Source organism: Amphiprion ocellaris, chromosome 16, assembly GCF_022539595.1.
Source record: "Amphiprion ocellaris isolate individual 3 ecotype Okinawa chromosome 16, ASM2253959v1, whole genome shotgun sequence".
NCBI lineage: Eukaryota > Metazoa > Chordata > Actinopteri > Pomacentridae > Amphiprion > Amphiprion ocellaris.
Genome location: NC_072781.1, coordinates 4977831 through 4990923, shown reverse-complemented (window position 1 = coordinate 4990923; position 13093 = coordinate 4977831). Strand labels below are relative to the sequence as shown.

At 40.5% G+C, this 13093-nt stretch overlaps 1 protein-coding gene across 1 annotated transcript in view; it reads left to right on the top strand.

Annotated features, from left to right (window-relative positions):
- The first annotated feature begins 6976 nt into the window (after positions 1–6976).
- Positions 6977–13093, top strand: part of rgs17 (regulator of G protein signaling 17) — a 29137-nt gene continuing 23020 nt past the window's right edge. The window contains exon 1 of the mRNA XM_055018734.1: positions 6977–7175. The gene's annotated coding sequence lies outside the window, so the exon portion shown is untranslated. The remainder of the gene's footprint in view (positions 7176–13093) is intronic.

Genomic DNA, 13093 nt, shown 5'->3' with positions numbered 1-13093 from the left:
CTGGGAGCGGGAACCTTTAGAGAAATGTGTCCAATTAAATGAGAAACACTGCAACACGAAGCACAGTCCAAACAATCAGTGTCTGAGCTGGAGCTTTACAACCACTGAGAACCACAGGAACACATTTCAGACTGTAGCAGTGCTGGTTTTCCTGTTTCCTCTACTTCAGAAACAAGTTGGGTGAAAAATGCTGTAATGTGCCTCAACACCTCTCAGAGTAAAACTAATTCTCCTGTGGGCTGGTTCTCCACGCTTTCATACTCTTTTAATTCAACTTTGCATATTGAAAAGGCTGCAACATTAAAACATGACATATCTTTTGTTTGGAGACTCATTAATCTTTCTACTTGTTGGCTTCAGCCTGAAAAGCTTTTTACCTTTTTATTACTGCATGTTCTGGGAAGTTCTTTGCTGATTAGACCAATTAACCATCTGCTCTAATGTGATTTCTGAACATCGGTATCATAATACGCTTCACTCTGAGCATCATAACAGCATAATAATGGCTCATGATTGTTCCTGAACCAGAGAGTTTTGTTCCTATCAATGCATTTCCTCCTTTATATTTCACACTTTACACTCTTCCAGTGCAGAATGTTTTTGTGAAAGAAAAATTGCTGGTAAAAGACTGGCTGGGTGCCATTCTGTTTCTATTTGAAAAATACCTCAGGGTTGGAGATTACATATTTGTTGATGTGCAAGACTATCCTTTTTTACCTCCTGTGGATATTGGCCTCTAACATACAATAGCTGTAGTGCATCTTTATAGAAGACTTTATATTCCTTATAGCCAGAAAGAATGAAGGCATAATAATACAAGCAGCACATGTTCTTTTATACTCTGATTTTGTGCACGCCATCCTCATGACTCTCACATAAAAACCATGATGGATTCTTTACAATTTAGAATGCCCTTGATTCTAATAGAATGCATGGTGGGTTCAAAGCTGAACTGTAGAATGGAGTAAAGTTGTTCTATATTGCTGCAATATAAATGCAAAGAGATGTTTCTGAACCCAGGCAGACAATTGAGATGCTCGGCAGCAGCAGCAGAGCCACAAGGCCTTTTGATTGAACTACCACCCTTATCATTATTCTCTTCCACAGCAATACCGTACCACATCCATCTGATATCATATAGGAAGTATGAAATACAGCTAACATTGCAGCTATAGCCTTTAAACCATCGGCCCTCAGTAGAGAATCTGTGAGCGTCAGTGGAGAAACCAAAGGGCAATTTCTGACTTGTCATGTCGCCTCTCGTCCATACCAGGTAACTGCAACAATTCTGAATCACAACCTGGAATAGTCATTTCTTTTCCCCTAGCTGTTTTTTTTCATCTGCTTTGAAGAAACCAGAATGCCATGGAAACTATCTTTAAAAAGTCCCGAAATAATTTTTCCATTTCCCCTCAGAAATGAACCTATTAAACTGAACCTCTGACGCAAATGAATGGAACAAATTGTACCTGTGATTTAAACTTAAGATCTGGGATTCCATTTGTAATGCAGCAGTTTTGGAGAAGGTATTAGTGAGGTACAGGATTGTTCGAGGGCCACTGAAAGTTTGACTAAGACTGAGGGTCAAATTTACTAAGATTTTTCTGTTTTTCAAACAGGTACAGATTGTACTTTGAATATCATTTGTACATGTGCCTGTAAAATATGTTTTTCTTGTTGCTGATGCATATAAGGGAAGAACCCACAAATAAGAAGGAGAGAGTGTTGTCAGGTTTTGTATAGGTTATTGCTGGATCTCCCAAAGTCATGCAGTTTGCTGCAGTCAGTTTTGTATACAAAGGCACTTCAAAAAGTTTCACAAGGAAACAAGGGCCATAATTAGATACTATAAAGCCTTATATGAGCATACACAAAAATTCAAATGTGTCAAGCAATCAAACAGCAAAGGAGAACCAGGTGGCAAACCTTACTCACCCATCTGACACCTGTCTGTTTCCTTGAAATCCCATTTGCACGGTCATCATTTTCAAACTGATGATAAGTCATGCATGCTGTTGAGGAGTATCTGGAGGCTCAAGATGTGACCTTTTTCCACAAAGTTATATCGAATCTTGAACATCAGTGAACCAAGTAGATTGAAGTTAAAGCAGACTATGTAAAAAAAATAACACAAAAACGATTTTTGTGCTGTAACATTTTCTGTTGAAGCCAAGAACTGTTTGAAGTCCCCTCTTAATTACATACCGGAGAACCTACTGCTACTGAATCTTAGTGCAGTCCTGTGGTAAACGCACCAAAATACCCCACAAAATACAGCTCAGGAGGAACACGGGGTTCTAGCACTACTAAAAAACCTGTGGCAAAGTACCACAAAGTCTGTGTTAGAAAAGTAGAAAGCAAAAGCAAAATATCATACAAGTCTCTGGGTCACAGAAAAATGTGACAGAATTCTACCACGGGAACATGCAGTACTTGTGTTACTAAAATTACACGGTATCTTACTAAAGGGAATCTTTGTAAAGATGAGATATCCTTATTATCTGTCGCAGTTCAGATGCTGACTGCAAAATGAGCTGTAATTTCAGTGCATCAGGAGCTGCTTACACAGTTTGCTGCCACAGATTTAATGAGAACTGAAGTGCATTTCATTCTCAGACACTATTTCTGTAGTAAACCCTTTGAGTCTTATTAAAACTAAAAGCTCAGATGCTGCACTTTTGGCACAACAGGGTAGCAGAAACACTGAGGGATCACCACAGTTTAACCTGACATCTAATGACAAACCATCCAATAATTATGAAGACAGAGAAGCAACAAGTGACGCATGAATGTCAGCACAAAATGTATTAGTATTTTCTTCGTTTTATAGTTGGTGAGATTTTGGAGCAATGATGGTCTTGTTCACTTTCTGAATGCCCTCACACAGTAAAAATCTAGGTTTTGTGACAGAAATTAACTACTCAGACTGAACAGAAATAGGATAGATGGTTCAAATGGACATTAAGTTACTGCAGGTTTAAAAACCGTAGGGAAAGGGCACATGCACATGTCACAAATGATGGACCGATTTAAGTATTTAAGGAGCAACACGCAGGAGGTAATTTCTGCCTTGTCCTAGTCTTTGTGAGGGAAGCAGGTGAAACTTAGAAGAAAAACTGCAATTTTTCAGCAGGGCAATGGACAGACGGAGCATTAAGTATTATTATCTACCATTTTCATGATGAAAAAAAATCTTTACACTCATCTTAGCAGGCTTTAAATCCATCACTGAGGAAAAGTTCTACTGAATGCATGACCGAACCAAAGCCTTTTAATGTGACAGAGTTGGTGAAAGGTTGTTCTCGTCTTTAAAAGCAATGTAATTCCATTTTCATGCTTTTTTCTGTGTAGTATAAAAAGTTATAATACAGAATATGCTCCTTACTAAGGTGCTGAAGGGGAGGAGGGCCTGTGAACCAGCTGTGAACTGCAAATGCTGAATTTAAATGAGGTGCTAATGATCTCAGACAGCTGTTAAAGCATCATGTAGTTTTTTTAATGTTTTTAAAAAGGACAATATTGCACCATTTGATTTTGTAGCTTTTAGACTGAGCTCTATTCTCCTTTGATGTTTTTTTACAGGCTCAACCAGATAAAATAATTTTTTCCCAAGTGACCTGAGCATACATTTTCTGAAAAAAAAGACACTTACTGCGGTTGTGAACTATTGATTTCCTTCCGTTCCTGTGAGACTTTCAGATGAGGTGTCATAAGTCTGACTGCAGCCGCCACGCCACTCTCTGCACGTCTGTCCGTCTTCACCCTTTTCCTCTCTTTTCCTCCCACACACATATACATGAACAGCAGTCAAACACATTAACTCCAGAGAAGCCCCCAGAAGGCTGTCTGGGCTCAGCTCGATAAATCACAGGAACACAATGACCGCCGGGTCAAAGATAAGTCAGCAGACATGTCTTGGAGTGGAGATGGTATTGAGGTCTCCAGGTTAAAGTCTGACCGAAGGGACATGTAGCCGCTTTCTTTTTTTCCGCCCTGCTGGCAGCATTGATCTATGGAGGGCAAAGCTGTTCTATGCGTTGGTCCACCACTTAGACTGAAATTAGGTCAGGTGAGATTTCAACTTTATTGTATCTGCAGAAGCACTGATAATAATATGAAGCTTGGAATCTGACCGGAAGTCCAAAACAGAGACAATAAAAGACACCATTACAAAATATTAAATGTGTAAATACATGCAAAGTAATATACATATTAAAGTTGGGTAGGATATAGACAGTAGAATGTCTCTAGCAGGTTTATAGCAAAAGTAAGGTGACAAATAGTTACAGATGTGCGTTTTCAGTCCATATATTGTATCTCAATACTTGTTTCAACAGACTTTTGTGATCTTTCATGTGATGAAGTGGAATTTAAGTGAAAAATTATGGGTCAGAGTCTAAGATTTGATTGAAGCTCACATGACAGACTACACCATGTACCAACACTGAGTCCTCACTGCCCCCCTGCTCACCCTTAAACAACCCTAAAGTGTTAATAACTGTTCCAGACAAGCACACAGTAAGGCGGATGAAAAGTCGGTCATCACAGAGAGAGGGAGCCACCATAGCTGTTTAAATATTTTCACACCTGAAAAGTGACAGAAATTGTGGTGTAAAGGCTGAAAAAGCAGGTCTTAAACTTTCAACCCTGACTCCCTTCTTACCTGGACAGTCACCACAGGTGTGAACATCACAGCTACAGAAATGGTCTCTCACTGCTGTCATCCTATTTCTGATGTCAAAACACGAGAGGGGAGGAGGGATTTTCCAGAGCTGCTCAACAATCCGACACACACTTCTGTTGAGTCGCTTCCTTAATCTCACTTCCGTCTCCTCCTGTGGCTCAAAAACACATAAGGATTTCTTCACAAGCACACAGATGCTTGCAGCCTCACGTTCCGTCTGATCAGAATCCACTGCACATACAGTCTGTGAAGTAAGATGCATGGACATGTTTGCATTTGAATGCGAATCTGTAAAAAAAAAAAATACAGACTCATCTCAGTTGTTGGATGCTTCTAAATGTTTCCACTTGTGGAGTATTCACTGTGGCATGTTTTGCAGTCACAATAAAGGCAGTAGTGGTGCTTTTGCAGCTATTGACCTTTCCACATGCAAAGTGCAATCATCCTCAGCATGTGAAGAAAACAGGACTTGATCCAGGCCACTTCAGATGCCAATTAATGAGCCAGCGGTGTCTAGGAGTTTATACATGTTCCATCGCCGCCTCCCTGTCATGACCTTTTCACAATCCCCTCTCCAGAGAGACACACTTCCTCATATCTATGTAAAATTTATGCATCAGATGCAGAAAGATGGAGGACTGGCAGACAGTAAATCAATAAATTAAATATTATCTATTCCGGTGCACATTTCCATTCAAATGCTCACTTAAGTCGCTCTTCTTTATGCTCTCCGGTGTGCTATTTTGGACTTATTTGTCAGTTATACACGTCTAATTGTCACTGTGGCGGCAGTAATGTTCTTGTCATTTTCTTTCACACAACAGTAAGTAGACACACTGCAGCAGCAGAACGTGTGTGTGTGTGTTACAGGGAGAGAAAGTAAGAGTTTTGGTGCCCCCCTGTGTTAACAGTGGGAAAATAGAGTTTTATAGTGGATCCTGTGCTTCAAGTTGCAGATGCACAAAGATTGAGAGAAATATCCAACAAAAAATGTGGGGCAATTGTTCTTCCGTTCAAAATAATAATGGTTTATTCTAGAAATGTGGCTTTGGCTGAATAAATGCTAGTCTGGGTCTCTGATGGATGTAAGGATGGATGAAAACTGAACAATGCGTTTCAAATAAGAAGCGAAATTAATACATTTTCAATCTTAGTTTCTCATTGATTTCAACAGTACTTTCCCACAGCTGTGCAGAATTAAACATCAATTAAAAAATGATTTTCAATTTGAAAATTCTTGCAGAGAACATATTAAGTAATCTGAGGTATTGTCATATTACTGTTGCTGTTGTGGAAAAAGTGGTTTTCTAAATAGGAACCATGCAAGTATGAACAAAGAAAGTCCTTCATCATCTGCTCTATAGTGTGAAATTAATGCATTATATGGCCATTATAAATCTAAATATGTATGCATCATAATGTGTGATATCGTCATTAGAAACTCACTGAACTGTGGCAACATCCAGTGAGGAATAATGCAATGCATCATGTAGACGATCACTTTATTATGACATTCTAAAATCAGGCTCACACATAACTTTTGCTTTAATTTACTCAGTAACTATTTCCATGACACTTGGCCCAGCAATGAGATACTCAAATATACTCAAAGTTTACTCAGAGATGTTTATAATTTCAATACATTTAAAGTATGCCTCCTCTGTATGGATAGAAAAATGTTTTATCACCAAATGCTATCTATAGTCAAAGACACAAATTCAGATAGGCTTCTCAGAGGTTACTCAACATGTTTTATTTTGACAAGTTTCAAAAATAACTGAATAAATGAAATAATGATAGAAATAATGTCTCTTCTGTATTAAAAAAAAAACCCTCTGCTACATTAGCAATCCATCTTTGTCAAAATAGCTCTCACAAACTTACAAAAAGTAACTAATAAAAAAAGAATTGTTTGTTGGTTTTAGTTCAATTTAGTGGCCCAATGAAAAACAATGAAAACCAGGACATTTTCATCACTTCATAAAAAACAACTAAAAACAAGACATGTCCTGGAATAACTGAATATATTTCTTACAGGACTTGCATTTTTACTAGTCTATAACCTGAGGATGCATTTCCTCTATTATGAATGGAGGCTTCCTAACATTCTTACTGAAAGGGCTTTCTGTGGCTGTCTCTCTCTCTCAGTTGTATCTCGGATATGAAATGAACTAAACTCGGTGTTGCTGTCGCTCCTGTCGTGCGTGTGTCTGTGCGGCGGGGACGTGAAGCTCTCAGTCTGAGCGGAGCCTCGGCGGCGCATCTTCTCTCCGACTGCAGCCACGGAGCAGCGGCGGTGGCAACGCGCCTGCGCAGTGCATCCAGGGGGCTCGGCGGCGTTCGGTGCTGAAGTGGGGCGGATGGCAGAAAAAAACAGCGGCGATGGACACAACACCGCGGGATAGCCATTTACGATGCCGTTGAACAAACATCGGGACGTCGCGTTTTCCCACCTATCACCCTAGGACGCTGACAGCTCGACGCAAACGGGGTAAGATGCTGATTATTCCGCGCTAACGCTCCACACGGGCTGGATGCTAGCTGACGTTAGCATCGGAGCTAGCTGCTGCTGCCACCGCCTCCTTTCGCTGCCACAGATAGCGGATCAGTCGGCTAAAGCTAGCGACGAGAAAAGTGGGTGGTGTTTGATTTGTGGAAAATGTCTGTGCGACAGGCAGCACCGTGTATCCCCCCCTGTCTCTCCCCTTCTCTTCCCCTCTCTCTCGCTGCGGTGTCCAGCCGGGAGGGGATCCCCGCTCCCCTATCCGCCGGCCGGCTGCTCGGGACTCTGCAGCGGCTCAGCTTCAGATGGAGGAATCATGCAAAAAAAAAAAAAAAAAAAAAAAAGCAGCCAGCAGTGCTGCTAGCCAGCACAGCTAAGAGAGCAAAAGGTGAGAGCAGGGTCCGATGTGCTTCTTATCTGGAGATATGCACGGGCCTTCAGGCAGATGCAACAGATCCGATCACCTCAGTGCATCCTCCATAATCTATCCTGTCAACTTCACCACTCTGAAGTGCATTTCTCTCTTTTAATGTCATGCACTGGCATTAAAAGAGAGAGATCATGTACAGCTGACAGAGTCTGCCTTGGGTGTATTGTTGAGTCGCAGGAGCCCAGGTTGTGTTGCAACTGCATCCTGGGAGACTTCCTGATTGATCTCGTTAAAATCTTCATTCAGAGAGCTTTAACTGAACACCAGCTGCTCAGAATACATGAGATTGATGTTATGGAGGGTTGTAGGGTGGATGTACTTTACGTACAGCGTCTGTTTAGAAACACTTAAATGATCCCTGAGGCCACTGAGTGATGTTATGTGAGCTCCCCAGCTGCAGTTCCATTTGTTAGAATCACTCACATGATTTATTTATCTAATATATTACTCCCAAAGTTCAGCCTAGGCTTCGTTACTGAGCTATCTGCAACTGTTTTCTTGATTAATCGATCTTAAAATGTCAAGAAGTTGTACTTTTTTATATATCAAGCAGAGAAAAGCAAAAAAAAAAAAATGATAAAATTGGTTGGACAGATGTTGCATCCAAGAAAACTGTCTTTAAGTGTTTGAGGGAACCAACTTTAGAGTCTAAGTTTGTACTTTCAGCAAATGTTGACTTGCTTTTGATAACATTTTGAGTACTGGGTCACACTGAGGATGCGGAAATGTGAACATGATCGCAAAGACCTTAAACTTGTTTATGAGTTTATTGGGATCCAAGTAAGAAGTAATAAACATAAGTGTAATATGAGGCATTTATAAAGAGCAGGATTTTTTTTTTTTCTGTAACTTTGCAAAAAGATGCTTTAGATATATTTAACCCTCCATCGTGCAGGTGACCATAGCTGAGCAGAAAAAGCTCATGTGGATGTCGTTGGAGGGGTTTTAGGTAATGACAGATGTTACATCCAAGAAAGCTGTCTTTAGGTGTTTGAGAGAACCAACTTTAAAGCTAAAGTCTAGACTTTCAGCCAATATTAAAGGCCTCTGACTTGCTCTTGATGACGTTTTGAGTACTGGGTCACACTTAGGGTTTTAAACTGGATTGTGAGTTTATTGGGATCCAAGTAAGAAGTAATAAACATATGTGCAATGTGAGGCTTTTTTAAAGAGCACGACAAAGACATTTTAGTTTTTCTGTAACTTTACAAAAGATGCTTTAGATATCTTTAACTCTCCATCATGCAGGTCACCATGAGCAGGAAAAGCTCATATGGATGTTGTTGAAGAGGTTTTAGGTGATATTAGGTTGTTGCATCCAAGAGTCATGTCTTTTTATATTTATATCCCTCATTTCAGTCGACATTATCCTTCTTGTCTGCTCTCTGCATGCTACAGTTTTCTTCATGAAACAATGGCAGCAATCTCTTGGCAGAAAACTACCACACGGACACACAATTTGAAGTTTTGCAAAGGATTTGGATCATGCAGTAAAGCAGCCCTGCTAGTTTTTTCAGTAGATTGTCCATTTTAATGACTTCCTGCATACAAATATTCTGTCCATTCCTATTTTGAGGAAGCCATATTCTTTGCTTATCTGCACTCAAGATGACTGTTTATTGGGTTAAAGAAATACAATCAAGCTGGATCATTTTTCCCACCTGTAAGTGCATCAGTGCAGTGATCTGCAATTTGTATGAAAGTAAATGATTATTTGCATTGTCGATTATACTCTTGTTTACAAAATGCCAGAAAATTATGAAAAACACCAATCAGTGTTTCCCAAAGTATAATTCGATGTCCTCAAATGTCTTGTTTTGTTCACAACCTAAAGATATTCAGGTTTGACAAGTAAAGAAATTAGAAAATATCAGTTCTAAGAAGCTAAATTCAGGGACTTCAGACTTATTTTCTTTGATTCATCAGAATAGTTGCTGATTTATGAGAATTTAGTAGCTGATAACTAATTGATTAATTGGTTAATCGTCGCAGCTCCTCTTGAAAAGCAGTTTGATTTATTTCAAAATAGTCCCCAGTTGTTTTCCTTTCAGCTGACTAATGAATTAATCAGCTAATTATTTCAGCTCTATTCCAGCCACATGCTGCCTTCCTGCTCTATTAGCTTCTCCAGCCTCAGTATTTCTTCTCTTTTCTTGAGGAAACATGTTGATAAAGTTACTTTGTGGCCGTCTCCCTCCTGGGAATAGAAAAAGTCTCAACGCCAAAGCCTTATCTCTGCACACAGCTATGCAAAATCACTTTTCATAGACTTTTAATGTACAAGGGAAACTTTTGTTTTCAAACCAGTTTAAGCTGGCATGAGCAGATATTGATGCTTCCCTCGCTGAGGCTCTGGTTTTACAGCCGAGCGGCATTCAGGCAGCATGTTGTGTCATATGGGGAGGGATGGTGGCTACATGTGAACTCTCAGATTTGCTTTGTGCTGCGATTTATCTCGCTTGACATCACCAAAGTGTAGATTGTTCCAGTTAAAAGACAGTTTTTTTTTCCTCTCTTCTGCCCACTGTCACCAAGCGCTCACTGAAAGGAAACCATTGGGTTTCTCTCTGTAATTTTCTAAGGTCTTGACCGTAATATGTGAAGTTCCCTGAGATAACTTAAGCTGGGAGTTGACGCTGCTGTATAATAAAATTGAATTGAAATGAGCTAGTTTTAGGCAAAAGGAAACATGCTGCTCACAAGAATAGGATGGATGCAAGGCCACAAGTTGGACAACTAAAGTCTAATCGAGTACAAGTGAACATTTGTGACAAATCTGAAGAAATTCCTTCAATGCAGCCGGACTGTCTTGAGTTTCTGCAAGATGTTTTGCCCCCCGTCTGAGAGGCTTCTTCAGTTAAAACATTATTTCTTTTCTGTGACCTGAGGATCTTCATAGACCAGTCCTTCCAGGATTTCGCGGGCATTTTTTGAGATTGTCGCAGCCCATCATGTTTTAAGTGTATTTGTTGCGATGAAATTGCGGGAGACAGTAACAATTGATAAAAAGTTGCATTTTTTTCAGCTTTTAGAACATGTTTCAACATTTTAATTGACAATATTTAACCATCCATCCATCCATCTTCTACCGCTGGTCCGAGTCGGGTCGCGGGGGCAGCAGCTATAGGAGGGAAACCCAGACCTCCCTCTCCCCGGCCACATCATCTAGCTCCTCCCGGGGGACCCCAAGGTGTTCCCAGGCCAGCTGAGAGACATAGTCTCTCCAGCGTGTCCTGGGTCTTCCCGGGGTCTCCTCCCGGTGGGACGTGCCCTAAACACCTCACCGGGGAGGCGTCCGGGGGGCATCCTAATTAGATGCCCGAGCCACCTCATCTGGCTCCTCTCTACGTGGAGGAGCAGCGGCTCTACTCTGAGATCCTCCCTGTTGGCCGAGCTTCTCACCCTATCTCTAAGGGAGAGCCCAGCCACCCTGCGGAGGAAACTCATTTCAGCCGCTTGTACCCGCGATCTTGTTCTTTCGGTCACTAGACAATATTTATTCCTAAACTAATTCTTTAACACGCTCCAACTAGGGATGTCTGATGATATCGGCCCACCAATATTATCGGCCATTGACATAAAAATGTGATATCGGTCAATATCGTTATCCTTTTTTTTGCCTATCATGAAAACTGATAAAATAATGCCTGGATTTCGCCGGCATTTACAAGCTCATAGAGGGAGAGTGGGAGAGTGTGAACTGTTGTTTAAGAGAGTTTAAAAAAATGGCATAAATATGACATTTTTTCCATAAGTTAAGTTGAAGTAGTTTTCTTTTTTTGCACAGACAATGTTTACATTCGGAAAGCCTTATTGCATTTGAGAATGCATCCAATGGGGCATCCCAATAAAATTAGGCATGATGTGTTAATTCCAAGGCAGGAGATATGTGATGTTACCTAAAATGAGTTAAATAGCCCACGTATATCAGTATCGGTTGATATCGGAATTGGAAATCGAGAGGCGGACAATATCGGCATTTCGGTTATTGGCAAAAAAGCCAATATCGGTCATCCTTAGCTCCAACCCATTTACACAAGTCGGCACACCACGGTGGGAAATTAGCAGCAGCCAGATACTGGTTTAACATGAAGTGTTGGTAGATTAAATGCACAAAATGATCATTTAATACTGAATGAATCATATTTGGACATATCTGTCAGTGGCTTAAAAAGTTCATTTCACATCCTGGCACACACGTATTCACACACACACACTTACGGATTATCACGTCAATTAATTCACCTAACTTACCTTCATTCTTTTAGTGCGCCAACAGATCTGGATGCAAAGAACTGAGTTCTGCTCAAGGTTATTCTTCCTGTTAAAAGGGTGTTTTCCTTGCCACTGCCGCCTTAGTCCTTGCTGTGGGGGTTCAGGCATATGGGTTCAATAAAGCGTCTTGAGACAATTTGACCTGTAATTGGTGCTATACTAAATAAGGATGTTTAATGTACTTTCCATGTAATTCATTCAGAGCTCTGTCCTTCAGTGTCTTTTATTTTGTAATTTTAGTCTCGGCTGTGCCACAGGCTAGTGATAGTTCATGATATAAAGAAGCTCCACTGTTGAGGTCAATATATAGATGCTACTTCCTGTCTTAAAAACTTGCAGCAAGAGGACAACTACTGAGGCTCTGCAGCCTTTAGGTGTCCTTCAGGACCAGAATCCAGCATACAGCGTCTGGCTGTGATTGAGTTTCTGGTTGCAGCACCAATAATGAGCTTCATCCTTTGCATGATGAATGTTTAAGCTAATATAATGATGACGACGGCCTCATCAGTCATTTACTGCATTTGGTTCATTTCCTGATCTGGTTTGTTTGGTTCTGTTTCCCCCCCACATCAATTAGCTTATCACAGATTATTAGTATCAATGTGTGTGTTGGCTCCTAACCTGAAGAAATTACTGATATGTTAGAGATGCTTTACAAGCAGTATGATTGTTTTTATTAGGGTTAGTTACAGCTCTCCACAGCAGATAGAAATGTCTAGAAATAAAAAGTTTCCTGTGGTAAAAAAACAAACAAGAACTTATTCTTTGTACAAGCAGGAAATTAATTAAATACAGGGGGTTCTCGACTTATGTCAGAGTTCCGTTCCTACGGCCCGATGTAAGACGATTTTCGCCTCAAGTCAGAACCCTGGCAAAAATGGAAACAAAGCTGTTGCATGCATCACGATCAGTAACCCGGCAATGTTCGTTGGTCTTTCATTCCAAGCGTTTTATTATACCTAATTTCGCTTCCATGCAGATGGCTTTCCTTTTCTTCAAAGCACTGCCATCAGAAGAGTCTGGCTTACGCTTGGGAGCCATAATGAAGAGCAAAAAGTTAGCGAATGTAGCACAATCCAAGGTGGCGTACAACCGTCAAATGTAAACAAAACCGTCTTATAGCACCGCTTGACAACGTATTCGTCTGCTCTGCTCATCAACTAGTTCCACATAACCAGTTCTGATGTAACAATGAAATGCC